This window comes from Acartia tonsa, chromosome 14 (genome assembly GCF_053477335.1).
Source record: "Acartia tonsa isolate MP-2025a chromosome 14, ASM5347733v1, whole genome shotgun sequence".
Lineage (NCBI taxonomy): Eukaryota > Metazoa > Arthropoda > Copepoda > Calanoida > Acartiidae > Acartia > Acartia tonsa.
Genome location: NC_137273.1, coordinates 24820834 through 24846803, shown reverse-complemented (window position 1 = coordinate 24846803; position 25970 = coordinate 24820834). Strand labels below are relative to the sequence as shown.

Here is a 25970-nt window from a genome sequence, read left to right as displayed (position 1 = left end):
AATCAATTTTGCTCTAGTTCTACTTTCAACAGCATTGAATTTAGCAGTTTTCAAAACAATCAATCTAAAAATAGAAACTTTTTACAAGTTTTTGATAAATTATTCTATTACTACATCAAAACTTTTAAATTATTTCTTGAAATTATTCTGTGACGTTTAACACTTGAATGACAATGGTTCTTTCATAGAAATATTTTTTAGTAGCGAATCTACACTATAATTTGACATGTCCGTCCATCAGTATATCTGTCGTAAACGTTTTCGGGGGAAACGTGATTTTCTCGGCTTCTTTTCAAGATATATACGTCTAAAATTTTCAGAGATTAAACAATTTCATTATTTCACATTCTTCATATTTTCAAGATTAGATTTCTGAAATTGCCATTGAGAAAATAAGTTCCCAATTTACACATTCCCACAAGAACTTGTTTATTGGTTGGGTTGCTAGATCGATTACTAGATTTTCACATTTTTAATTTCAAAAGGTTTCGTGATTTAGTTTTTTTGTTTAATGATTATTTTTTTGACACTGCTCTATAGTTCATTTTTTTGAGTGTCTATTGTCTATCCATAATTTTTGTACTTCGCCACTTAGTTTTATATAAGCAAAGAATTTGTTTTACTACAGTTATGATATTGTATGTTTAGTTATTAAACATACTTGACACAAGTCATTAATAATAGGTATTATGAAAATGAGCATTAATTGAGAAAATATTAATTAATTTTGTAGATTATATGTGCTTATGTGTATTTATTTAACTGATGTATTGAATTACAGAGAGATAGGGGATAAGGGGCTGTTTATTACACTAGTCCCCAAAGTTTTATAATAACGTTTTCTTATTCATTGGCTCAATAACTTTGGGGAATTCAGCGAATTTTTTATAGGTTCGTTCATTAAGTTGAGTGTTCAAACGTTTCAACCATTAATATTTTAATCTACAGAAGGGGTAAATTTGTCTATCATCATTGGGGGAGTGCATCATTATATCGGCCATTGTCTTATCCCTTTAGATTCCTGATTGAATTACCATTTCTATTATTTGCCTTTGTAATGAACATTGAATAATGAGTCAAATTTTGTGTATTTAATGTTTTCCAATTGTTTTTTCTTGGTAATATGAAATACTAATTAATTTCAATAAACAATATGCCATAAATTGTTTTTTATCTTTTAAAAGAACATACAAGAAATTTAAATGTAGTAAAAAAAAGGATGACAACATGCATTAAAGCGAATCTCTGATAGGGCAAGTGAACATTAACACTTGTAGATTGTTGGAATTGAATAAATACTGTTTAAAGACATACTTACATTTATAGGACTTAAAAGTATAGATGATGTTGTTGTCAAAAAGGTTAAAAATGAACATAATTTAAAAGGGATGTATGGATTTTCTGGTAGCAATTATAGAATTGCTACACTTTCTAAATCGTACCTAACTATTATAGGAATTATGATACATAGTTTAAAACGATAAGACAATGCTAACATGTCTAAATTACAGAAAAGAGCTAACTGTTACGGTCAGGCAGACAGACTGACCGTCTCTTAATTATAGAAAAGATTCACTTTTAACAATGTATTATGTATATTTAGATTAACTTAACCCGAATGAAAGTAAAATTTAATTTTCCAACTCTAGCATACAAATATGGTTCAGGGACTTTTTGTGGTTTTTCTCACTTCTCATATCTGTGCCAACTTTTTTGTGGTGTTTGTTAAATAAATATTAACCAACAGCTGGCTATTTTTATACTTAGCAAGAATTTTGAGGTCTCACTCTCCCAGGGAGACAGGCATAGGAGAAAAGAGGGACTTCGTAATCTATTTGGGTTTGAAAATATGGAATGTGCAGATATCTTTTAATTAGTGTGTTTTTTTGCCACAAATTCCAGTCCTAACTTCAAGCATTTCTGTTTCATTAAAATTTTAGTAAAAAGGTTTATAAAAAGGAACATATTCATTAAAAGGGAGAGGTAGGTTGTGCTAAAATTCCGTAAAGGTGTGAGTTTTAAGGCTTAAAAACAGTAGTATAACGACAATATTTACTAAATATAAATATATAAAAAAAAATTGATATGGTTCTATTCAATAAGGAATACACATATTTAGTGAATATTATCGTTCTACTACTGTTTTTAAGCCATAAAACTCACACCTTTATGGAATTTTAGCACAACCTACTTCCCCTTTTCTCATTACATGCAAACACAAATGCTTTTAAATAAAACTGAAAAGGAAACAGAGATGAAAGGCATATTTAGCTTTAAAAGGATTAGTTTTATAAAATGTAAATATATATAACTGCTAATGTTATGTTCATATGAATTCAATATTTTAATATATTTGTTAATATTTTACAGATGTACCACTCTTATATACTATTTGTAATTCATCATAGAATATGTATACTAGAATAGTAGCTTTATAGTCAGTATAATTGTTTCAATGAAGTATTTTTAGACGTATTTGAATTACAGCTGTTCTAGTATTTCTAACAGTAAGACTGCCCAATTGTAATTTACACTGTTACTTCAAACTTTTTGAAATTGTAATAACATTAGCCAATTATCTGAAACTGTTGGGCTTACCAATATACTAACAAACTGATACAAATAACCACATAGACACACTTAAAGATTTAAATTCATTTATTATTTTATTTTTCCAGCTAAATTTTCTTTTAAGTATTACTGTTATGTGGTTTACTCATAGGCTTGTTTGTTTGTTAGTTTCCTTTGTTTTAATCAATGATTCCATAATATTTTCTTAAATTAGGGCTCTTTAGTGTACAATAATCTACCTGATTATTTTCTAGGTCCTAAACAAACGCAGGAGTCCCAAACGTCGGAGTGGACACTTAACCTAACCTAACCTATTTTAGACCATCTTGTAGGTTTTTTAAATGCCTAACCCCTGCGGGGGGCTTATTTGTTCATTCATATCTTAACCTAACCTAATCTGTATAGAAATATGTAATAAAATTAATATTTTAACACTCCTGCGTTTGTCCACTCCGACGTTTGGGACTCCTGCGTTTGTCCTAGTACTATTTTATAGTCTTCTATTATTTAGACGTCTGTTTCCTTGAATGGTTAGCCTTATGAGATTTGATGTAATTTTTCCAAATATATTGTAAATTATATAAGTATTGAATTATGAATAAAATATGAATTTGTACATATTGTTAAGTTTTGAAATTTAGTCTTACATAAATAAATTTGGGTGTAATGGGCCTCTTTTAAAAATAACAAATTTTGAGTATAGAATATTATTAAATTTTTGAGATTGTTTGTTTCTAATGATTTTTCAAGCTAAAAAGTTTTCTAGTTGGCAGTCATATTAATAAGAATTAAGAATTATCAACATGTCAAGATATTTTACATATTATATCTTTTTATGTCGTTGTAAATCTGGTATTAGCTTACCAGCATGTGTATTTTTATTCTTGTCCATACACAAAAGGCCTTCTTAACTAATACTCACGTTTTTTCTTGTACGAGGGACATGGAAAAAAATCTGAAAAAAAATATAGAATATTACAATGACCCTAGCTCTGTAAACTTGGATAAGTATTAAGATATATGATATTTGTAGTTACAATGAAATATAAAAAAAAAGAATATGTATTAAATATTTAGCTTTTTGGATTTACTGTAGATGTCATGAGCACATTTTTTTTATAGAGTAGATGTTTAAGAATACTTTTCACTTCCCATGTTAGATATGAATAATAGTACATGTAACATTTGTTTATTATTCATAAGCACATTTCCTTAAAGGGCGAATATAGGTTTGATATGATATGGGCTTATTTCAAGCGTGCAATTATATAGATTACAAGTAACTTAAAGACATTGACATATTTAACTGTATAAGTCCGTTTCTAGCCTAAAACCGAACTGATTCGTTGATATAATTACGCCATTTGCGTAACTTGTGTGGTTCCCTAAGAAATCCAAACATCCCTGCATCACACAAGGCTGCGTCGGAAGGTTGTATTATAAAGCTTTTGTTCAATCATAGTCATAATGAAGACGAAAGGAATGGGGAAAAAAAGGATGCTGCAACTTTTACTTTTGATCAAATTAATTTTTCATAACATAATTTTGTAAAAGTACATTGAAAAAGGGAGGGCTGAAAACTGATTTTAAAAAAAATATTTCAAAATTAAAATATTATGTTTGTTTGCTAAAAGTTGCATCATGTTTGTGTCTTTACCCAGGCTACAAAGGGTAAATATATTTTACATATTATATATTTTTATATAAATAAATTGTATTCATCATGAATAAATCTAAAATCTTAGTAGAGAAAATAAATTTAAAAACTTAATATTTATCTTTATAATGCACTATAAAGCAAAATTTTTGATGCTATTTAAAATTTGAATAAAATACTATATAATTAAATAAAATAAACATTTTAATTATCATTTAAGATGCATGCCAATCAAATAATCAATTAAACTTAAGAAAACTAGTCAAAAAAAGTCTTGTAAAGGGCTAAAATAAACGATTTTGTAGGCCATCTCATTTATTATATGTTGAAGAAAACACGAAAATTGTAAAATCTACTTAAGGATTTTTTTGAATTTTTAAATTTAACATAGATATTCTAAAACTATGCAATGGCACCTTTGATATAAGCTCATATCATATCAAACCTATATTCGCCCTTTAACTTGCTTCTGTGTCTATAGCATAGTTCATTAGATTCTTAGAATTTAAAATGTTGGAATAATAGTCTCCTGCTAGGGGCTGCTATTCAGCCAATCAATTCCATTTCAAATTGCCGTAAATTAAATGTTTTGTTGGCGTAGAGTTGGCATAAAACTTGTTTTTGATGTAACTGAAGAGAAGTTGGAAAGAAAGGGAGAAATAAGGGAATGGGATTGTGGGACAATTTTCACTTTGAATTGTTTGTCAGAATCACTTTCCCTTTTCCCTGATATAAATTAATTCCTTGATTAAGATTTCCATAAGAAATTTACTGGAAAGCTGAGGCAAACACGATCTTTCCATGTTAATAATTTTATGTTCCTAAACAACAGATTTGTGACATGAGAATATATGAAAATAAAGTTTCAGATGCCTTTAATTACTTGATTAACTCGACTCTTTGCAGTGGGCTTTGAAAAATATCTTAGAACAGAGATAAATATAAAAAAAATTGTACAAAATAGCAGTGGAAGGTTAAAATATGACTTAAGGGGTAGTTTGGATGCAAAACAGAACAGATAATTTAGGAACCTATCATAGGTTTTTTATAATAAGGTTATATCAGTCAGCTTCACTGTCTATACTTCCGTCACAGTCATCTTTAAAAGTTATTTATGTATCTTTTATCATGATTAAGCGTGGAATAATAACTTTTTAATTTTACATTATTTTTTTCTTTTATTTAAGTTTTTTTTTCATTTGGTTAGAACACCTAATATTTGTATTGTATCAATAACTTGGCAGGGAGTAAGGAGGGGACAATGGGCAATTAATTCAATATAAGAGTTATCAAAGAAAGGGCATGAAATCCAGTTTAATCCAATAAATTTGTAGGAAATTATAAAGGGATTGTTAATTGAATAATAGATTTCCATAGCGTCATGTAAAGTGAAATCACAACTTGTTTTTGATGAAATATATTGAGGTTTTTTGGTGTGATTTTTATATTAAAAGATTATTGGACCCGGCCAGCTGCTAGCAAGAATATGACTGCCCCTTTTTATTCTGTTTATTTCCATTGCCCCTTACCCCCACCTCCCTTCTCCCTTCTCCCCATCTGCTACATTCCAAACTAACACAACGAGTGTTTATTTCCCTTCCCCCCACTTCCCTTATCCCTTCTCCCCGTCTGCAATATTCAAAACATACATAATGAGTAGCGGCATTTCATGCGCAAGTCCCCAAACTCAGTCAGAAACTGCTAAATTCTTGCACATTCCCTTTAAGCCAGTCCCCAAAGTCTGAGACTCCTAAAAATTGAATATTCGATCCATTGTCCCCTCCCTTACTCCCTGATAACTTGGAAAGAATTTAAACTTGCCTAAACTATCACAATAGGCTATATGCTTGGTGAATCCTACTATTGTGTGGGACAGAAAGGAATTAAAGGTCCTGGGAACCCTATCATAATTCTAAGGTATGTAGTGTTAATACAATTAGTTGCCATTTCCTTTAAAACCTACATAAGTGCAACTATAGTTCAGCTTATAAAATATAGTAATAGGTACTACCCCTGGTAATAATAATTTTCATGGCTATTTATGTTAAAACGGCTTAGCAATACTGTCAAATGATTTTGAAACTGGCTATGGAATATTATGAAAATTCACTAAAATGCAATGTTAGAGAAGGCAGAAACATTTTTAGAATTTGAAATAAGAGTGGGACGGTGATTTTACAAAAAAAATTACAAGGAAATAAAAAATTAGCACTTTAGTAGTTGGCCCTACAAAAATGAGTAGCTTTGTTTATGTCAAGAAATAGTGTTTCTTCAGTACACCAAAACAATAGTGTAAACGTTTTATATGTATTTAAATCATTGACTGCAACATGTATAATTGCTTAGATTTAGACTATGTAACCTTTGTCTAAAATAAAATTATTGAAATAAATTGAATCATAAATAGGTATCTGGTATTTTTTTTACTTTGCTAATATAAAGTTAGCCTTTTTATAAAAACATATTTTAAAGAAATATACATATTACATATGCAACTTCCTTAAAGCTACCGCTAATTCATGCCTATACTTTTGGGCATATCCTTTCATAATGATAGTGTACCATTCAAGCCCTCCAACCCTTGCTTGCAGGGATAGGGACTGGCTATCCATAAGACATGTTAGAGTTGTACTACCAGTTTCAACTCGTCTTTGTTGGTTCTTTAAACCTAAGGTTGTTAATTTAACAATTAAATTTAATCTATTATTTTAGGTAAGTAAGTAATGTGACAAGTTATATCTTTAGTATGCTGTAGAGGGGAAGAAAAATTATTTTAATATTTGTTGTCGTGTCTGTCTTTGAAGTTTTTGTTATTCACTATTACAGCATCTAAGGCTCTGTTTTCGAAGACGTAGGCAAGAGCAGAAAAATAGCCTAAAACTATCTCAAGACTTGATTCTAAAATTAACCATCCCTTTACCTATATATATGAAGATTCACTGAAATGGAGATTTTATTCGGCTCAGTAGTTTGAAAAGTTTGGACACTACAAATCAAGATTTCTTACAAGTTTTTACTCCAACTGATTTGAAAACGTGATAGAAAAATGTGAGTACCAGCATATTTTCTCCCTAAAATAATCGCTACTGTGCCATAATTTTGTCCTTTTGCGAATAATAAAACACAATGAGGTTGTGAAAATTTAAGGAAGTATACGCAGACTGTCTTTTGTACATTTAAACTTTAATTTTTCCAAAAATAATTGATGTTTAAACTTGGCTGAATTTTTTGATTGAAGTATTTTTTCACATGTTAATTGTTTAAAATTAAAGGTCAGGGTAGGAGGAAGAGAAATAATATGTTTTCTTCAAACTGCAAATAGCTACAGAATTAGTAGCAAAGCTTATAAAAAAAAACGTTTTTTCCATGCGTCATTCGCCCCAGGTAATGGTGTGGGTTTTCCCATCCCCTATATTTGAATTTGTTTACAAAAAAATTGGGGGGGAGGGTATTTTCCTGTTTTTGGATGGTGGGGGTGTCGCAACCCCCAAGAAATAAGCCTTATCGGTTCAGCGGATACTTAAGCTACAGACGGACAGACATCGTTCTACTTAGTGTTATAGTTACCACTGTATTCTTAATGCCTTGAAAGCACATCGCTCACCAATTTTTTTGTCACATAATCAAACATTGATATACATACAGACCAGTAAATACACACACAAGCTTTACTGCTTTAGCTAGCCTTTTGAGTAGATATTTTATTCGCTATTAAGATTAATATTTTATGAAATTTGCTCTTTTAGCTGGTTTCTAGAAAAGATAAAATATATAGGGAAAAAAACTAAGATTCTTATATCAATTTAAAGTATATTTAAAAATAAATGAAAACCGCAAAGTATAGTTTAACGACAAGTACATATACGTTTTATCAAAATGTTAAATGTCTACCTATCTAAATTATAAGTATCTTAAACTTAATAGCTAAACAATTTTCCCCGGATCTGTAAAAAGCATCACTGTAAAGGAGAGAAAAGCGAGATCTTTCGGTACAAACACACACACCTTCAGACACGCATCCTGTTGCTTTTATATGATAGGATTACCATAACTTCTTTATAAAGTGTGTTACTTTTTTATATGTTTCATCAATATTTTGCCACAACTCAGTCAAAAATGCTTACAAAATAGACCTTTTTCGACCTAAGATGCTCAAATACTTCCTTTACAAGCCCCATCAATCAGTTTTGAGATATCTCCATATTTCAAGGAAAATTTTTAAAAAAGGCAAATTTGGGTGTTACCTTTTTATATGCTCAGATACAATAAAATCTTTAAAAAAATACTTATTTTTACTTTTCTCTCATTTTTAAAGTTTGATTCTGTTACAGTAAATATTCTTGAAGGGATTTATGCATTGATTTTACAGAAACATAATATTTGGTGGAAATAAATGATCTTCAAAAGAATTTTTTTTTTGAAAATAAGAAATTCAACCCCCATTGCCCTAGAGGACAGCTGCTGACCTCTAATGTTCATGGTTTTGTCAAAAACATGTTAAAGAAAAAAAATAGCCAAAAAAGTACATAAAAAAGTATCTTAATGTGTTAGAAAACTAAATTGTTTAACTTCAAATTTGGGGATGCTGACCTTAAAGATGCTCTTACTGGTGGTGATGGTGACCCGGAAGGCATTGAAGTACATGAGCATTATGGCAACACAACTATTGATCTATGTTCTGATTTTTATATTCCTAGCAGCCTCCAATGAAAAAATATAACAAGAACTTTTCAAAATCACATTATTTACCTTATGAATTTGAGAATAAAAAAATCATTTAGGAATTTCTCTTGATTGGAGGCTGCTAGGAATATAAAAATCAAAACATAGATCAATAGTTGTGTTGCCATAATGCTCATGTACTTCAATGCCTTCCGGGTCACCATCACCACCAGTAAGAGCATCTTTAAGGTCAGCATCCCCAAATTTGAAGTTAAACAATTTAATTTTCTAACACATTAAAATACTTTTTTATGTACTTTTTTGGCTAAATTTTTTCTTTAACATGTATTTGACAAAACCATGAACATTAGAGGTAAGCAGCTGTCCTCTAGGGCAATGGGGGTTGAATTACTTATTTTTCAAATGGAATACTTTTGGATACAATTTTTTTCCACCAAATATTATGTTTCTGTATAAATTAATGCATAAATCCCTTCAAGAATATTTACTGTAACAGAATCAAACTTTAAAAATGAGAGAAAAGTATAAATAAGTATTTTTTTATTGATTTTATGGTATCTGAGCATATAAAAAGGTAACACCCAAATTTGCCTTTTTTGTCAATTTTCCTTGAAATATGGAGATATCTCAAAACTGATTGATGGGGCTTGTAAAGGAACTATTTGAGTACTTTAGGTCGAAAAAGGTATGTTTTGTAAGCATTTTTGACTGAGTTGTGGCAAAATAATGATGAAACATATAAAAAAGTAACACACTTTATTTAATACTAGCGGCTTCGCCCCTAGCCTCTAGGGGCTTTGCCCCAAGAGGTGATCAAAAAAAGTGTAAGGTGAAATTCGTAAAAAAAAAAAAAATAAGGACCAAGGAAATCTTTTACAAAGGAAATCTTCCACAAAGGAAATCTTCTACAAAGGAAATCTTCTACAAAGGAAATCTTCTACAAAGGAAATCTTCTACAAAGGACTAAGGATATCTCCTACAAAAAAAAAAAAAATTGGGGGTTGATTTTTTTTGTTTTTTGGGGGGGTGGCCCCAAAAAATAGCTTAAAACCACCACAGGACCAATAGGTATATACCCTGAAGAGTAGAATCCAATCGGTTCAGTGGTTACCGAGATCTTTAGGGACAGACGGACAGACATCGTTCTACTTTGTATTATAGATATATTTTATATATAAAGGTTTCGTGATTTTCTATTTATCCCGTGTTCTAACTCTCTTTTTACCTTCTTACTTTATTTGTGACTACTAAACATCGGCTCCATAACCCAGTATTAAGCTATAAAAATTGGAAAGAATTTTAATGAATATAATAGATTTGAAATCTGCATAAAATTTTAAGGAATTTTTATAAAATTTGTTTTTTGTATAATTCTTTATCTATAAGCGCGAATACAAATTAAGTTAAATAATTTTGACATCTGTGATTGGTGATTGGCGCCCTGATTGGAGAAGCTTAAGTGACGTACATCATTCAACCAATTAGAGCGCGGGTAGTTTCCAATCCACCTATCCTATTGGTCAAAATTTATTAACTTAAATTGGATTTGCGCTTTTAAATAATGAATTATATAAAAAACGAATTTTATAAAAAATCCTTAAGATTTTATGCAGATTTCAAATCTATTATATTCATTAAAATTCTTTCCAATTTTTATAGCTTACCCAGTATGTCCGTTTTTCCAACCTTGATTTTTAAGCTTCGGTTTTGTGGAGGTTACTTTCTTATTGAAGATATTCTTGAAGATAATCATATTATATTTGAATATATTTTACTATTTTCTTCTGATGTATAGTTTAGCTGTGTTATCTATGGATATAATTGTCTATGTTCGACAGCTAACCTATGTATGTAATCATTCTTGTTTGTCGACACTAAATGTTGGTGTAAGGGAAAAATAAATGGAGAACAATTAAAATTCCAAAGTAGCACAGCAACATACAACAATAAGTTCTTTTTCACCTTTTCCCTCTCTCTATCAGATAAATAGATAATCTGCAAATGGATGCTGCGTAGATACTATATAAACAATTAAGAATGCGTTCTGAACGATGTTTAACTGACAGACGGAAACGTTCTTAGGAATTATACACATAATTACATAGAAGCTGTACCACTTTTAAGTATTTTTTTTCTATTTTTCCCAGGCGTGACCTCAATTAATGTATCTCAATCCAATTGTTTTAAAATAATTACGCGACAAATTACACATTTAGATCTTTTTTACATCTTGAAATTTTGAGAAGTGTAGCTACTGTATAGTTAGGGCTTGTCCGCTTATTATAAGTTTACAGACCAAATTTCCTCCTCAAGATTTTACAATAAATCTAACTTAATACCGATAAAGTATTTTTATAGCAAAAATATTGAATTTTTTATGATACAATTAGGTATATTATTTGCATATGGAGATATTTGATAATTTTTATTTGACAACCACCTCCCCCTTCCAATTAATATCCTTATTTATTTCAAAATAAGAGGGAGGGGGGGTTTCGTGCTTGGCAGGCCACTTAGGGGAGAAATCGCCTTTTTTTGACAGGTGGGATAGCAATCTAAAGACAGTAAATTATTCCATTACCTTTTTAGCTTTTTTAATGAAAGTCGTAATATTTTATAACAAAAATTTATTTTATTTTCATATAATGAAATATTTTGCCATTAAGCGAAGTTTAGAGATTAAAATCTGTTATATTAATGCAAAAGTTTGTAATTTGTCATGTTCAAACTCTTCAATTTTTAAACAAAAACGTTGATGTTGTAAAAAATCCTCTACAAATTCCCCCTGAAAATAGAACATTTTTTTTCAATATTATGACATATTTCGAACGGACCAAGGCCACCCATCCCACTAAAAAAAACATTTGTATGTTAGGGGTAAAATAAATGTCTAGGTAGCTCCTAGTATTTTTTTTCGGCTCGCGATTTTATTTGGAGGTGGGGGGGTAGGTGTATTAGGGGATATAAAAACAATCAAACATATACATGTTCATGTATGTTCATGCTAAAAAAAAAAATATCTAGCTTCCTAGGCGCATAATTGTAGTCAAATCTAAGAGCTTTGGCTATTATATTAGGGATCTATGAAGCAGAGCTGTAAGATTTATAATGATTAATTACTCCTAACTTAATTTCTTATTTTCTAATAGGCTACATTTAATGGAGTAACTGTTCAATTCCATGTTGTAGCGACTTCACCCACTGCCTCTAGGAGTCTTGTTTCTAAACGATAACAGCAATAATAAATAAATTATTATTTTTACATTTTATCCACAACGTCACAGAAGTTTTTTGTATTTGTTTGTTTATATAAGGGGGGGGGGGAAGTTTGTACACTTATAGGAAATGAATATTCAGTATCAAATTTTGCCCTGGACGTTTGAGCTTGTTTTTATAGTTATCAACCTAATTCTTTTTGTAAATTCTCTTATATGATTGGATCTACCTATAAAACTTTGGAAATTGAATTTTGGGACTTTCCCTCTAGGACTAGTGGAGCAAAAGACCCCTCCAAACACTAAAATTTTAAGTACTGAACTTATTTTTAAAGATATCGAGCTGATTTTTTTATTGGAAACTATTTTCACATAACTGAAATAAGTAGTAACTACAAATTTCATTTACGCACTATTCTTCTAGGGGCTTTTGGGGTAAAACAACCCCCCCAAATTCAAAATGTATAAGTTTTGAGCTTACAAGCCCCTAGAAGTAAAGTGCAAAAAATAAATATGGGGTGGCTAATCAACTTATTTATGTAATAAAAGGTTTCATTTAAAAGTTTTATAGGTAGATACCAGGGAGGAAGGGAGGGGACAATGGATCGAATATTCATATTTTAGGAGTCTCAGACTTTGGGGACTGGCTTAAAGGGAATGTGCATGAATTTAGTAGTTTCTGACTGACTTTGGGGACTAAATATGAATGACGTCACGAGAAATCATGCAACATGACGGGGCATTCTTATAAAAACTAGCGCAATAATAAAAATGTAAACAATAAACAAACAGACAGAAATTTTTACTTAAAAAATTTAGTGACACGTTGCGATATTTGGTTTCCTTTTTCAAATGTTTTATTGACAAGATATAATATAATATTTGTATCCTTTTATATATAGTAATACGTTTTTTGTATGTTGATATAGTTCTCCATTTTAGAGGGCATTACATTACAAGATAAAATTTATTCTAGTGATGATTTTATAAAAATTTTAAAAGCGAAGCTTTTTATAATTTAAGGGTCGGTCTGTCCGTACGTCTGTCCATTACGGTTAGCTCATTTTGTTAAATTAAACAGATTAGAATTGTCCTATCGATTTAAAACTTTACATGATGATTTCTATAACAATTAGGTATGACTTGGAAAACGAAGCAACTCTATAAGAATCTTTAATATTTTTCAGATGAAATCTTGCATAAAATGCAAACAAGCAGAAAATGTGATACTGCCTAGGTTTCCAGGAGAACAACAAAATGGTTACGGTATATATACATTTTTTATCAAAACAAAGTTGACAACTACCAAAGCATAGAAATTTTAATATTAAGAAAATATGTTGTAATTAATGGAATGTTAGGAAGGGAAAGACATACAGATTGACATTTTAATCATACTGTACCTTTGCCACTAATTATTAACAATTAGAAGATTGCTTTTCGGTTATCATTTCATTCTTATTAGGTACCTAATTTTGAGAAAAGTAAGGGAATAGTGAATAGTCCCTTACGTAACATCGCCCCATATGGGGCTATTCTTCGTATTTTTAAAATGGCTTTTTATAGGTTATTTTAGGTTAGGCTAGGTTAGGTTAGGTTTTATTGGGTTAGATGATTGCCCCACAGGGTTAGGTAATGGCCCGTTGGGTTAGAGCCTCCCGCAGGGGCTATAAATAGGAAAAAAGCTACTGTAAAAAATACGAAGAATCGCCCCATATGGTGCGATGTTACGAAAGGGACTATATCCAAAAGTAATTTCCAGTTTTGGTTTTTAAAAGCGAAGCTTTTCTATAATTAGGGTCGGTCCGTCTGTACGTCCGTCCGTAACGGATAGCTTTTTTCATTAATTTTGGCATGTTAGAATTGACCTATCGATTTAAAATTTTGCATGGTGATTCCTTTAGTAGTTAGGTACGTTTTAGAAAGCGTAGCAACTCTATAATCATCACCAAAATGTCCGTACGTCCATTTTAAACATGTTGATTTTTCTAATTTTTTAACAACAAATTTTTATGTGATTTAATCATCCGATTGATCTGAATTTTGGTATATTGATTCCTGGGACAACAAAGTATAATGTTATAAGCAAAGCAACTCTATAATAAAGTCCTAAAAATGTAAGTATGTCCATAAACATTATCCTGTATCAATCAGTTTTTAAAAAAATTTACTTAGAATTTTACTTTGACTCTTATACATTTATATTCTAATTATTCAGTTCTGACACTATACAAGTATTAATGTCCGTTTGTCCTCCGTTTCAGTGCTTCGCTTTAACTAGGTAGCAGTAGGTAATGATTTCATTGGTATTTATATTAGTGCCGAATTAATATTTTTGCCTTTCAGTTAAGCCTATAAATACTAAAAAAAATATTTATTTCAGATGACTAACAAAGAGAAAATTAACTTTCATCAAAGAAGAAGTTATTGATATGGTGCGAACGTGCAAGAAAGAATTTAAGTTACATCACGGAGGGTATCTGCAGCGTGTAGGGGTGGTCCGTAGTTTGACATTTACATAATTTTTTTTTTTTTAAGCGAAGCTTTTCTATGATTACGGTCGGTCCGTCCGTACGTCCGTACGTCCCTCAGTCACAGAGAGTTAGCTCTTTTCGTTTATTTAAACAGGTTAGAATTGTCCTATCGATTCCAAACTTTGCATGATGATTCCTGTAATAGTTCGGTACAATTTAGAAAGTGTAGCAACCCTATAATCAATACCAGAATGTCCATACATCCATTTGAAACATGTCGATTTTTAACTTTTTAAAAGCGAAGCTTTTCTATAATTAGGGTCGGTCCGTCCGTCCGTACGTCCGTAATGGATAGCTTTTTCCGTTAATTTAGGCATGTTAGAATTGTCCTATCGATTTCAAGTTTTGCATGGTGATTCCTTTAATAGTTTGGTACGATTTAGAAAGCGTAGCAACTCTATAATCATTACCAAAATGTCCGTACGTCCATTTTAAACAAGTTGATTTTTTTACTTTTTTAACAACAAATTTTTATGTGATCTAATCATCGGATTGATCTGATTTTTGGTATATTGATTCCTGGGATAACAAAGTATAATGTATTAAGCGAAGCAACTCTATAATCAAGTCCTAAAAATGTAAGTATGTCCATAAAAATTTTCCTGTGTCAAGCAGTTTTTCAACAAATTTACTTACAATTTTGCTTTGACTCATATTAATTTCTAACACTATACAAGTGTTAATGTCCGTTTGTCCTACCATTTTAGTGCTTCGCTTTTATGGATGTTGTCATCCTTGTTTGATAACAAATTATCCGATTCTTCAGATTTTTTGAAAACTGATTCCTATTACAATAAGGTACAATGTTATAAGCAAAGCATCTCTATAAACAAGTCCTAAAAATTTAAGTATGTCCTTAAACAGTATTATCTATTAATGCAGTTTTGCAACAAATTTACTTACAATATTGTTTGTACTGAAGCATTAATATTCTGCTAATTCAGTTCTGACAATCTACAAGTGTTAATATTCGTTTGTCCTTCCATTTCAGAGCTTCGCTTTTATGGATGTTGTCATCCTTGTTTAATTTTATTTAAAAGGGGGTCATTTAGAAGTTTATTTTATTTTTATCAATTTGTTTTATCTGATACTTTCCAAAATATGTTTTATTAAGACTTTATCAATAAAAAGTAAATTTTTTGTAACTAGACCAAATATAATTAAGAATTAGAACCATAAATCTAAATACAAAACTAAAAATATCCTTGAGATATTCTATTCTGCAACCTTTTTTATTCATAAACAAATTTTAATCAAGTTATTTTGTTTATACCTAGTGTGTGTAACTGTGTTGGTACGTCTTAAACTGACAATTTTTTTAGATTTTAAAAAGTTAATCTAATTGATTTTATTTTTATTTATTATTTTGTTGTAATTAAATCAGGGTAGCCCCTTTCGTGACATTACCCCTTAAGGGGAGTTTCTTTGTATTTTCACAGTAGCTTTTCTCCTATTTCCAGCCCCAAACAATTTTGAAAATACGACGAATCGCCCCTTAAGGGGTGTTGCCACGAATAGGACTATACCCATAAATCATTTTTGATTCAATTGTTTTATATTTACCTAACAATTCTATTGTGATATGATATATACATATATGTATTATTTAAGTAGAATTTGTTGTTATTTTAATAATTTTTAATACAATTGTTTTAACTGATTCTTGTTTATTATTTATTACGATTTAGAAACCATAAAAACTCAATTGTCACTAGAAAATCCGTACGTCCATTTATAACATGCTCATACACATATAGTAAGCTGCGCTAATATCCAATAAAAAGTAGTAAGTTTTGTTTATATATAGCTTAAGAATTTGGTTACCGATCCGATTAAGTTCTACATTTTAGGGAAGATGCATAAAGGTCCTGAAATCCTTTTAGACTGTTTTTATCATTAAAATCTAAAGATGGTTTTATGCTATTTTTCTCCGCTAAATTCTAAAACTAATATTCTTTAGTAAATGAATTGCTACCAAGTTCTTTATCTTGATAATCAGAGGCTTTTAGTAAAGTAGAATTTGGGGGATGGTGCATTTTGAATTAAAATTAATTAAAAAATGAATAAATTTCCAATAAAAGTTGCACTATCAGAAATACTCGTTTTATCTGGAATTATCTGGTTTTTCAACCTTAAAGTGTCACAACTATATAATTGAATTAATTGCCCATTGTCCCCTCCCTTCCTCCCTGGGTAGATACAATCATATAAGAGAGTTTAAAAAAAGAATTAGGTTGATAAATATAAAAACAAGCCCAAACGTCCAGGGCAAAATTTGAGACTGCATTTTCATTTCCTATAAGTGTACAAACTCCCCCCCCCCCCCCCCTTAAAGCATAAAAACATGTACTGATTTTTTTCTCCTTTGTCAAATTGTTGTTGTTCGACATGTCTTGTTATCGTTATTATATTCTAATGCAATTTAAATTGTGATTCATTTCTTCTAGATTAAATTAAGGTTTTTACAATAGATAATTTTATTGATTTTATTCTATTTTTATTGTCAACTTTCTACCTATAAAACCATCCTGATAATATTTATTATGTTATATGTAATAGAAGATTTTTAAATAAATCTATGGTATTTTAAAACTATTTATTTATTTATCTCAAGGATGTTAAGGTCTAATAGCAATAAAGCCTTTATTAATAGAGTAGGTTACAAAGAATAACTGCATAAAAAAAAACTTAAAAGAGAAAGGGAAGAAATCAATTTAACTGGTCTTAGGAGAAGGTATCACTAGAGATAACAATATTCATGATAATACTAAAGACTGTCATTAATAAGTATATTGTAGAATAACTTTGCTACTATAAACAGCAGTCAATATAATATTCAGAACATAACACACTTCTCTGTAAAAATTTTAAGAGAAGTTGTAATTTAAAATTATTATTTCACAAATAGATCTTAGAGTTAAAGAGTACCTACAAATTGCTAAATTAAGGGGGGGGGGCACATCTGACACTTTTGCGTAAACAGGGATTATAGGCTTTGTCTTAGGAGTTATAGGATAGGTTATTTGGGGAAAAAGTTTAGTTTTTGGGTGTATTTTCCTTATATTTAAAAAAAAATTTGATAGGTCTCCAGGTTCAGGTGCTGCAGGCTGGAAGGTCACTTCTGGACAGGTATAAATGAAAAAAAAATTTTGTTTGAAGAGTTAGAGATCAACTTATTAAACCAAATATGCATCTTTATGGATGTTATGAGCATATATGAAGAAAAAATAAAAATCAGCCTCCAGGTTCAGGTCCTGCAGGCCTCCAGGTGAATTCTGGACAGGTAAAAACTGAAAATTTTAAATTTTATAGTTAGAACAAAACTTATTTTACAAAAGTTGCTACTTTATGGATAGTTTGAACTAATTTGAAGAAAAATTTGAAATCGGGCTCCAGGTACAGGTACTGCAGGCCTCCAGGTAAATTCTGGACAGGTAAAAACTGAAATTTTTTACTTTTGAAGTTAGAACAAAGCTTATTTAACAAAAGTTGCTACTTTATGGATGGTATGAACTAATTTGAAGAAAAATTGGCAATCGGGCTCCAGGTTCAGGTACTGCAGGCTTCCAGGTAAATTCTGGACAGGTAAAAATTTAAAAATTTTAATTTTATAGTTAGAACAAAACTTATTTTACAAAAGTTGCTACTTTATGTATGGTATGAACTAATTTGAAGAAAAATTTGAAATCGGGATCCAGGTTCAGGTACTGCAGGCCTTATTTTAAAAAATCATTAATTTCTACCTTATACTACATTTCATAATAATTAATGCATAAATCCCTTACAAAATTGTGAATTTATTAGAATCAATCTTAAAAACAGAAGAAAAGTGCAAAAAAATCGTTTTTCCATTGATTTGTTTTGGATTTGCATATCTTTTTGGTTCACCAGTTTTTACCCAAAATGCTGTTTTTGAGATCTTGTGCTTCATTGGTGCTGATTAATAAAAAATCAACGGTGGAAACTTGTAACAAAAAAATTCATCTACATTTTATACTTACAGTAAATTCGTCCCAAAAGAATAATGAAGCTGCCATTTTGAAAATTCGAAATTGCCTATTTTTTTGGTTCGCAGTTTATCAATGAATAACATTCTTTAAGATTCTAAGATGAAGAACTATTATTAATTAATGACATATTTTCTTAACAATTAAAAAAGAAAATTAAGTACATAGACAGATTTTCAAAAATATAAATGAATTTGATAATTAAGAATGTTATATTTTTTCTCTTGAAGTTTTATGTTTCAATTTTGTTTTCTTTTCTTCAGTCCTATATTAAAACACTAGCGGCTTCGCCCCTAGCCTCTAGGGGCTTTGCCCCTAGAGGTTAGATCAACCTAATTTTTCGTATTTTAGATTTAAAAAAAAAAAGTTAAAAAAATATTTTTTTTGAGGGGGGGGTATTTTTCTTTCTTTTGGGGGGGTTGGGGGTGTCCCACCCCCCAAGAAAATAGCTTAAAACCATCACAGGAACAGTAGGTATATTCCCTGAAGAGTAGAGCCCAATTTGCTGTTACAAGGTAAATAAAAAATGTTTATAATAATTTTTGTATTGTTCTATTGAAATATTAGAAAATTTTGTAGTTTGAGGGGTAAATTGGTGGGGGGGGGGGGGGGTTTAGGACTAACATTGCGGAATAACACTCCCTATTCATTCATAAAAGTAAATATATAATGCATTTTATGCAGCGTAGATAAAAGAACACAAATCGATTATTATTGTAAATCTGGACAGCAAATTTTATTTACAATGTTATTAAATATGATTGATATAGCTTCTTATTTATATGGTGGTTTACTGTACTATACATATTAGATCCCCTTTTTTTCCTTTAATTATTTTTACAATTTTCCTAGCAATTTCTGCAAAATTTTAAACTCAAAATGAAAATGTCAAATACAAAATAACAAAAAAAGGTGTGTTTTTTGTACTAAAACACAACAAGATTAAAATAAAGCGAAAACTTCAATAACAAACTTAAAATCCATTGCTTAAAATGATAAAAAAAAAAATAACGGGTAATATTCTATTTTTTAACTAATAAACATTACTTTTAATAGGTAAGTTTTGAAAAATTAAACATCCGCTGCCAATTCAAAATAAATTCTGTAAGTTGAATGACCAGCCCTAATTGCAGAAAAATCTTCCAATTTAATATGCTAAAAAAACTTCAGATGTTAAAAATTGGTTTTTGTGTTTTTGTTGTGTTTTAATTAAAATCTGACCAAACAGTTCTAACTTTGGAAAACCTGTAATTAACTATTTTGCTCTATATCATAAACATTGATAGTACTTAAAACATAAACTGTTTTTTATGAAAAACTATATATATTCTTTTCACTGAAAATAGTATTCGGTCCAGCTGTTTATCAGATCTTATTCGACACATACCGAAAAGCATAACCACCCCCCTGGTGTCCACCCCTCTACACTTCCATTGACAACCCCCTCCCGCCTAAGACAGCCAATGTAGGTGTCAAAAACAAAATGAAATAACAAAACCCTACGCACGCCAATACATACATTCAGTGGTTTTAAAAATGAAACCCAAATGAACGTCGCTAAAATAATATAAAATTTAACATATTAGATCTACGGCCATGATGGGTGGTTTGAACTCGATAAGACGATTACAACCGACATTTAAATCCCAATAAAAGTTAAGGGCCATCCAATATGGACGGATGAATGAATACATCCAAATTGTAGAAATTCTTCGTTTTTAATCAAACCCATGTAACGTCATTGAACAGGAATAAAAAAAATCTATTTAGATTTTCATATTTTCGCACAAAAATTTTATTTTGAGCAATCTATTCCACACTTTTTCAGACCATCTAACGCATATCCGTTGGACCGGTATGAAGCTTTTTATAAGCCCAGGGACGTTTTGTAGCTATATTAAAGGGGAGTTTCCTTTCACACCCATAAAAAATCGCCCCCCCCCCACCCCCCCTTCCAAAAAAAGAAATAGCTATAAAAGAAGTAACTTAGAAGCACAAAATGACACTTTACTTTAGCTTCAACTACTTATCATTAACTTATAAATCCATTTGATTTATTTTGCCATTACATCTTTTTTGCGAATATGATACATTGGGAGGATGTAATGATATGTAAACGCACACCACATTTCATAAATAAGTTATTTCTGAACTTTTGAAAACAACTGACCATTCATTTTTATAAACGTAGCAACACTTTAACTAGAAAAGAGAGGGGTATTTTTCTGGTAGAATCCGTAAAGGTGTGTGTTTTAAGGCTGAAAAATAGTAGTAGAACGATAATATTCACTAAATATGTGTATTTCTTATTGAAAAGAACTATAGACCAAATTTTTTTTTTAAAGTTAACATAAATTTTTATTGTTCTACTACTACTTAGATTAGTTAACTCATTAACTTTCTTAAGCATTTTTGCGGATTCGCACTTAGCATTATAGAAAGGGTGGTGGGGGCTGGGAAATAGCCTAAAACCAAATCAAGACCTAAATATTAATACAAAATAGACTAATTCATACGAGAAGCTTTTGAAAACTTAATTAAATTGGTAAAATGGTTAACAAAGTTTTTTATTTTATTGTATAGTATGTACTATTAGAAAAATATTGTTGAGAATAAAGTAAAATAATACTAAAGCATAATATATTAAGCACAAAAACCACATTCATATTAAATTAGCTTGAAATTTAAGAAAAATAGTGATGTACTGTGTAATGGCGTGGGGATATGCCTCTAGCCTCTATGTTATTAAGAACTAACTGAGATATTTACAGGGAGGGAGGGTACTGGTACCCAAAGTTTTATAAAAACTATCTCTCATTCCTATGTGGAATTAAAACTTTGGAGGTGGTTATCTGTGTTCAAACTATTACACCAATGATTTTGATCTTTAGTAGGAGTAATTGAGGGGTGTACATAAAATTATCGGCCATCGTCTTAGTCTTATCCCTTTAGATCCCTGATTTGTGGGAAGAAAGAAGTGTTGATTAATATCTGCATTTTGCTTTTCTTATAACTAAATATTATCTTAAAGACATTTTTTTACCCATTGTAAATAAGTGTTCACTCACTTTCACAATCACAGTGTTTCATATTCTTAAAACGACTCAAAAGCCTTTAATTGGAGGAGACTATTAATGATTATTTTAAGGTAAGGGCTAGGCAGCAGTTTGTGCAGAGATGGGTTCTTAAAAGATACCTAATGCCGCGTTTTTTCGACATTTTTTACGCTATGAATAACAAGCGCGGCATTCGCGAAATCTAAAAGAGTGTACAATGATTTATTTAATTATTTCGCTTTTGTTGGTACGGCCTTCATAGAAGAAAAACAAATTATCTTCAATCCATTTTTGCTGCATATGAATTAATGCATCTTTTTAGAGCTGTGTTAGACATTATAAAAATTGCTAAAAATATAATTTAAAATTCAGTATTCTTAAGTTATATACTCTGTTTGAAATTCTATCGTCTTCGTTCAATCAATCAATGTCTAAAAAACGCCGAAAAAACGCGGCATACATCTTTCAAAAACCCATCTCTGTTGTAATAATGTGCGGTTTTGATGATTTTTATAATGTAATTATTTAGTGGAACTGAATGTACATCATATAAATAATACCACCTGTTATAGTTAGGTGGTGTTCCTACATATATGCGAACATGATTTTAAAAAATAGCCATTACTTCTACTATCGACTTCATCAATGGAGTAATTCAGGTGCACTTGAAAGAGAGGGAAGGGAAATTGACCCACCACCAGCAATAATTTTATTTTTTTTTCCAAGGGTTTGGCAATACTTTTCTATAGGTATATGGTTCTAAAAAACTATCAAGGAAGTAGGAACCTACAAAAAGTTTAACTGTAAAGGGAGCAATTTCGTTTGCGTGGTCAGCAATATCTTTTGCTACGTACATGAATACAGATATGAAGACCTCCTGTTAGTTTTATAATTGGATTATATTTTGACATTGCTAAAAGGATAATTTGCTTTTTTGAAAATTTTGTATTTACACGCTATTAATGGTATACCCCTATTTTTATCAGGCTAAAGGGATTGGGAAGTAAATATGATTATTTTGGGGAAATAAAGGGACTTAGGCTCGATTGTCCTTTTCCTCATATATAACAGCAAGGTCGGAGGTGACATTAGACTTTAAAATATACCCAAACTTAAAGTTACATTAAGTCGATAACATTTTTGTTGACTTAAAAACTTCAAATTATAAATTAATTGTACAAGCCTTCATGTGCCTGATTTTTCCACCACCAATAATTTTAATCTTCAGAAAGTTCAATTTTGTATATTTTTCTTGGTAGTGTACATCAATATATCATCCATTGGGTTATCCATTGGTGCTCAATAAATGAGGTAGATTATTATATTTTCAAATGTCCTATCCCCGCTATAACTTGGATAAATAAATGACAGATAGTATATTTAGCTTCTTACTATCATGGTTTTTAAGTAGATTTTTATTTTTTACATATTTTTATTTATATTATATATTTTAAGCAGTTTGTGTCAATTTTGATTAAATAATGAAGGGAGATAAATTACCTTTTTTTATGGAGCCATCTATCTGTTTATTGTTACTTCTTTCCACAAAGACCAACAGACCAATATAATATTTGTTATTTATTAAGAGTAGCTTCGCTACTAATGTTAGAAATGTTAGTATTATAACAAAAAATATTTATTAAAAACCGAACCATCAACAAACTTCAATTTCAAAAGTAATTTTCATCAATTTCTCAAGGACATTATTTAGTAGTGAAGCTTCTCTATAAGATGATGTAGTCCGTTCTTTATACGTCTGTTGCTTTGTTTTCATAGCTTATTATCACCGCATGCAAACTAAATAGTAAAAAGATACCAATAATTGGGATAGAAAAATGGACGATAGATTTTCCCCCACAAAGAAATCCAAGGCCCTAGGGGGAAAAATAACAAAAAGCAGTTTTTTTTTAATTATTGGGATGTGATAAGAAAGGCGCGAGAATACGGTTAAAAAAAATGTATACAAACCCATATAAAATCTGTACTAAAATATTAAGAAAATGCGCTTCTAAATTTATTTTATATAATATTCAGATGCCTGACACATAGTAGACCGAATTTGCATCAAAGTTTTGAAAGTATAAAAAATACTGCTTCTAAAATTATTTTTTGTTCCTTAAAATATCTTTATTAAGTACATTTTAGTAAAATAAGGATGATAATATCCATAAAAGGGAATCTCAAAAATCAGACTGTAGGACAATCGAATATTAACACTTGTAGAGCGCTATACCTAAAAAGCAGAATATTAATTTATAATTGAAACTAAAGTGAATCTAAATTTGTTGCACAATTGCTTAAATACATGATACTGTTTAAGGACTGAATAGGATAATTACATTTTTAAAAAATTGTTTTCAATAAGTTCAAAACCAGCATGACACCAAAAAAAGTAACGTATGGACTTTTTGTAATGATTATAAAGTTGCTACGTACCTAGCTGTTATAGGAATCATCACACAATGTTATCAAGAAAGCTTCTCTTTAAAAAAAAACCTAAAATGAATCATATATACAAGAGAAGAACCCATATGTACAAAACCAGACCCTGAATTAACAAGCTATAAAAAAATTTCTATTCATTCAACTAATGAACTAAATATCTAGAATTTAGATATTATTTGCTTAAGATGAAATTAATCTATTTATAGTTATTTAATAGGAAAAGTAAATTTATTTTTGGAAGAATAGATGTTTTATTTGTTTTTGGACGACTTTTGAAAGCTAGGTAGGGTTTTCTACGTCAAGTGAAGGTTCGTACGGACTGAAAATTATACTGTTGCCCAAAGTTTTTAAGTCAAGTTTTCGAATTCGTTTGGTAACAATATTTAAATCAAGGTTGTATGGTACAATCTTTTGTTTAACATCAATTTATCATCCATTGTCTTATCCCTAAAGATTTTATACCTACATGAAACTCACAACTAATAATGAAATTATGACTATTAGTTTTATGTTGATAGAATAACAGCAATTATGTAAACAGGAAATGTACTGTGTATACACATATTGAATAATTAGGATTAATGATTATTTCTAATTCTTATCCCAGTAAGATCCTCTCAAGTTAAGTAGAGAACCCCCTCTCCAAACACCCGACTAAAAAAGGATGTAATTTATGATTATGTAGAAGGGGGATGTTGATATTGCTTTGACCCCCTCACGGCTCTAACCCCCCTGGCACAATCCTGTGCACGCTTCTGATTTGATTATTTTAATTGGTCAGCTTACCGCCTTCAAACTTTGAAGCCCCTCATTTTAATCCCCTCAGATTGCACATCTCAAACATTTGAAACGCCTTATTTTACCCCCCCCTCCCCCCCTTCTTCTAAATATTAAGCTTTGACGTCCCTGGCAGTCTTGGTTAGGGTAATACAGGGTAGATCTGCAGGGCTAGGCTCTGTGCATGGGTTATCTTTTCTTTATAATCATCTCCTTCACTACAACCAGCTCAGTCTGTGGAAATTTGGAGTAAAAGTATCACATTTCCCATGAACCCTCCCCTTATATTTAGATTTTTTAAAGGAATAAGCCTGATTTGAGTGGTCCACTAGTTGGATTGTGGGGAAGTACCCTTAACTCTTATAGCAAAAGACAAATAATTCTGTAATTGGAATGAATTACTTATCATATAAGAATATGGATATAGTTTCAGTATTTTTTCAAAGCCTATTACAGATAGGGGTCTGATTTACTTTGTAAATGTGTAAGTAACAATAAGTCTATCTGTTTGTGTGGGAGGGTACCACAATCATCGCACAAGAGAAATCGCCCTATAATTACTTTTTTTCTTTAAATAAGATTAAATCTGGATGGACGTCTTCTCCCCGCCCCCCCCCCCAAAAAAAAAAAAAAATAATTGCCCTAGAGGCCTCTAGGACCGTTGTTGCTAGAATTACATAATTCAAATCTCTTTTAATTTTGGAATATGTATCCTTCGCAATGCAACGTTAGAAATATCATGTTTGTTAATTGAAATAAATGTTCTACAGCTTTAGCAATAGTACTATTATATATAATCTTTGTATTTTCTCTTAAAAGCGATGCTTTTCTGTATTTAAGATGTGACCGTTCGTAACGAAACTCTGATTGTTTTAGCTTTTTGATACTCATTTTACATGCACAGTATAAAAGTATCTTATTATGCTTAACTCTGTCATTTCTGATCTTTAAATAAGTTCAATTTACATAAGGGGTAATTTTGTTAACCAAAGTTGGGGTTATTATTTTATCTTCCATTTTCTTAC

General features: G+C 30.4%; 2 protein-coding genes and 1 long non-coding RNA gene across 9 annotated transcripts in view; 2 read left to right on the top strand and 1 right to left on the bottom strand.

The window, feature by feature from the left end:
• Positions 1–25970, top strand: part of Crk (Crk proto-oncogene, adaptor protein) — a 189858-nt gene that overhangs the window by 93553 nt on the left and 70335 nt on the right. The gene's annotated exons all lie outside the window — the stretch shown is intronic.
• LOC145306215 (uncharacterized) overlaps positions 1–25970 on the bottom strand; it is a 191770-nt gene that overhangs the window by 147060 nt on the left and 18740 nt on the right. The window lies entirely within an intron of this gene.
• On the top strand, positions 12711–16320 carry LOC145306216 (uncharacterized). Its single transcript, XR_013874926.1, has 2 exons — positions 12711–13392; positions 14510–16320. It is a non-coding gene; the product is annotated as an uncharacterized LOC145306216 (long non-coding RNA).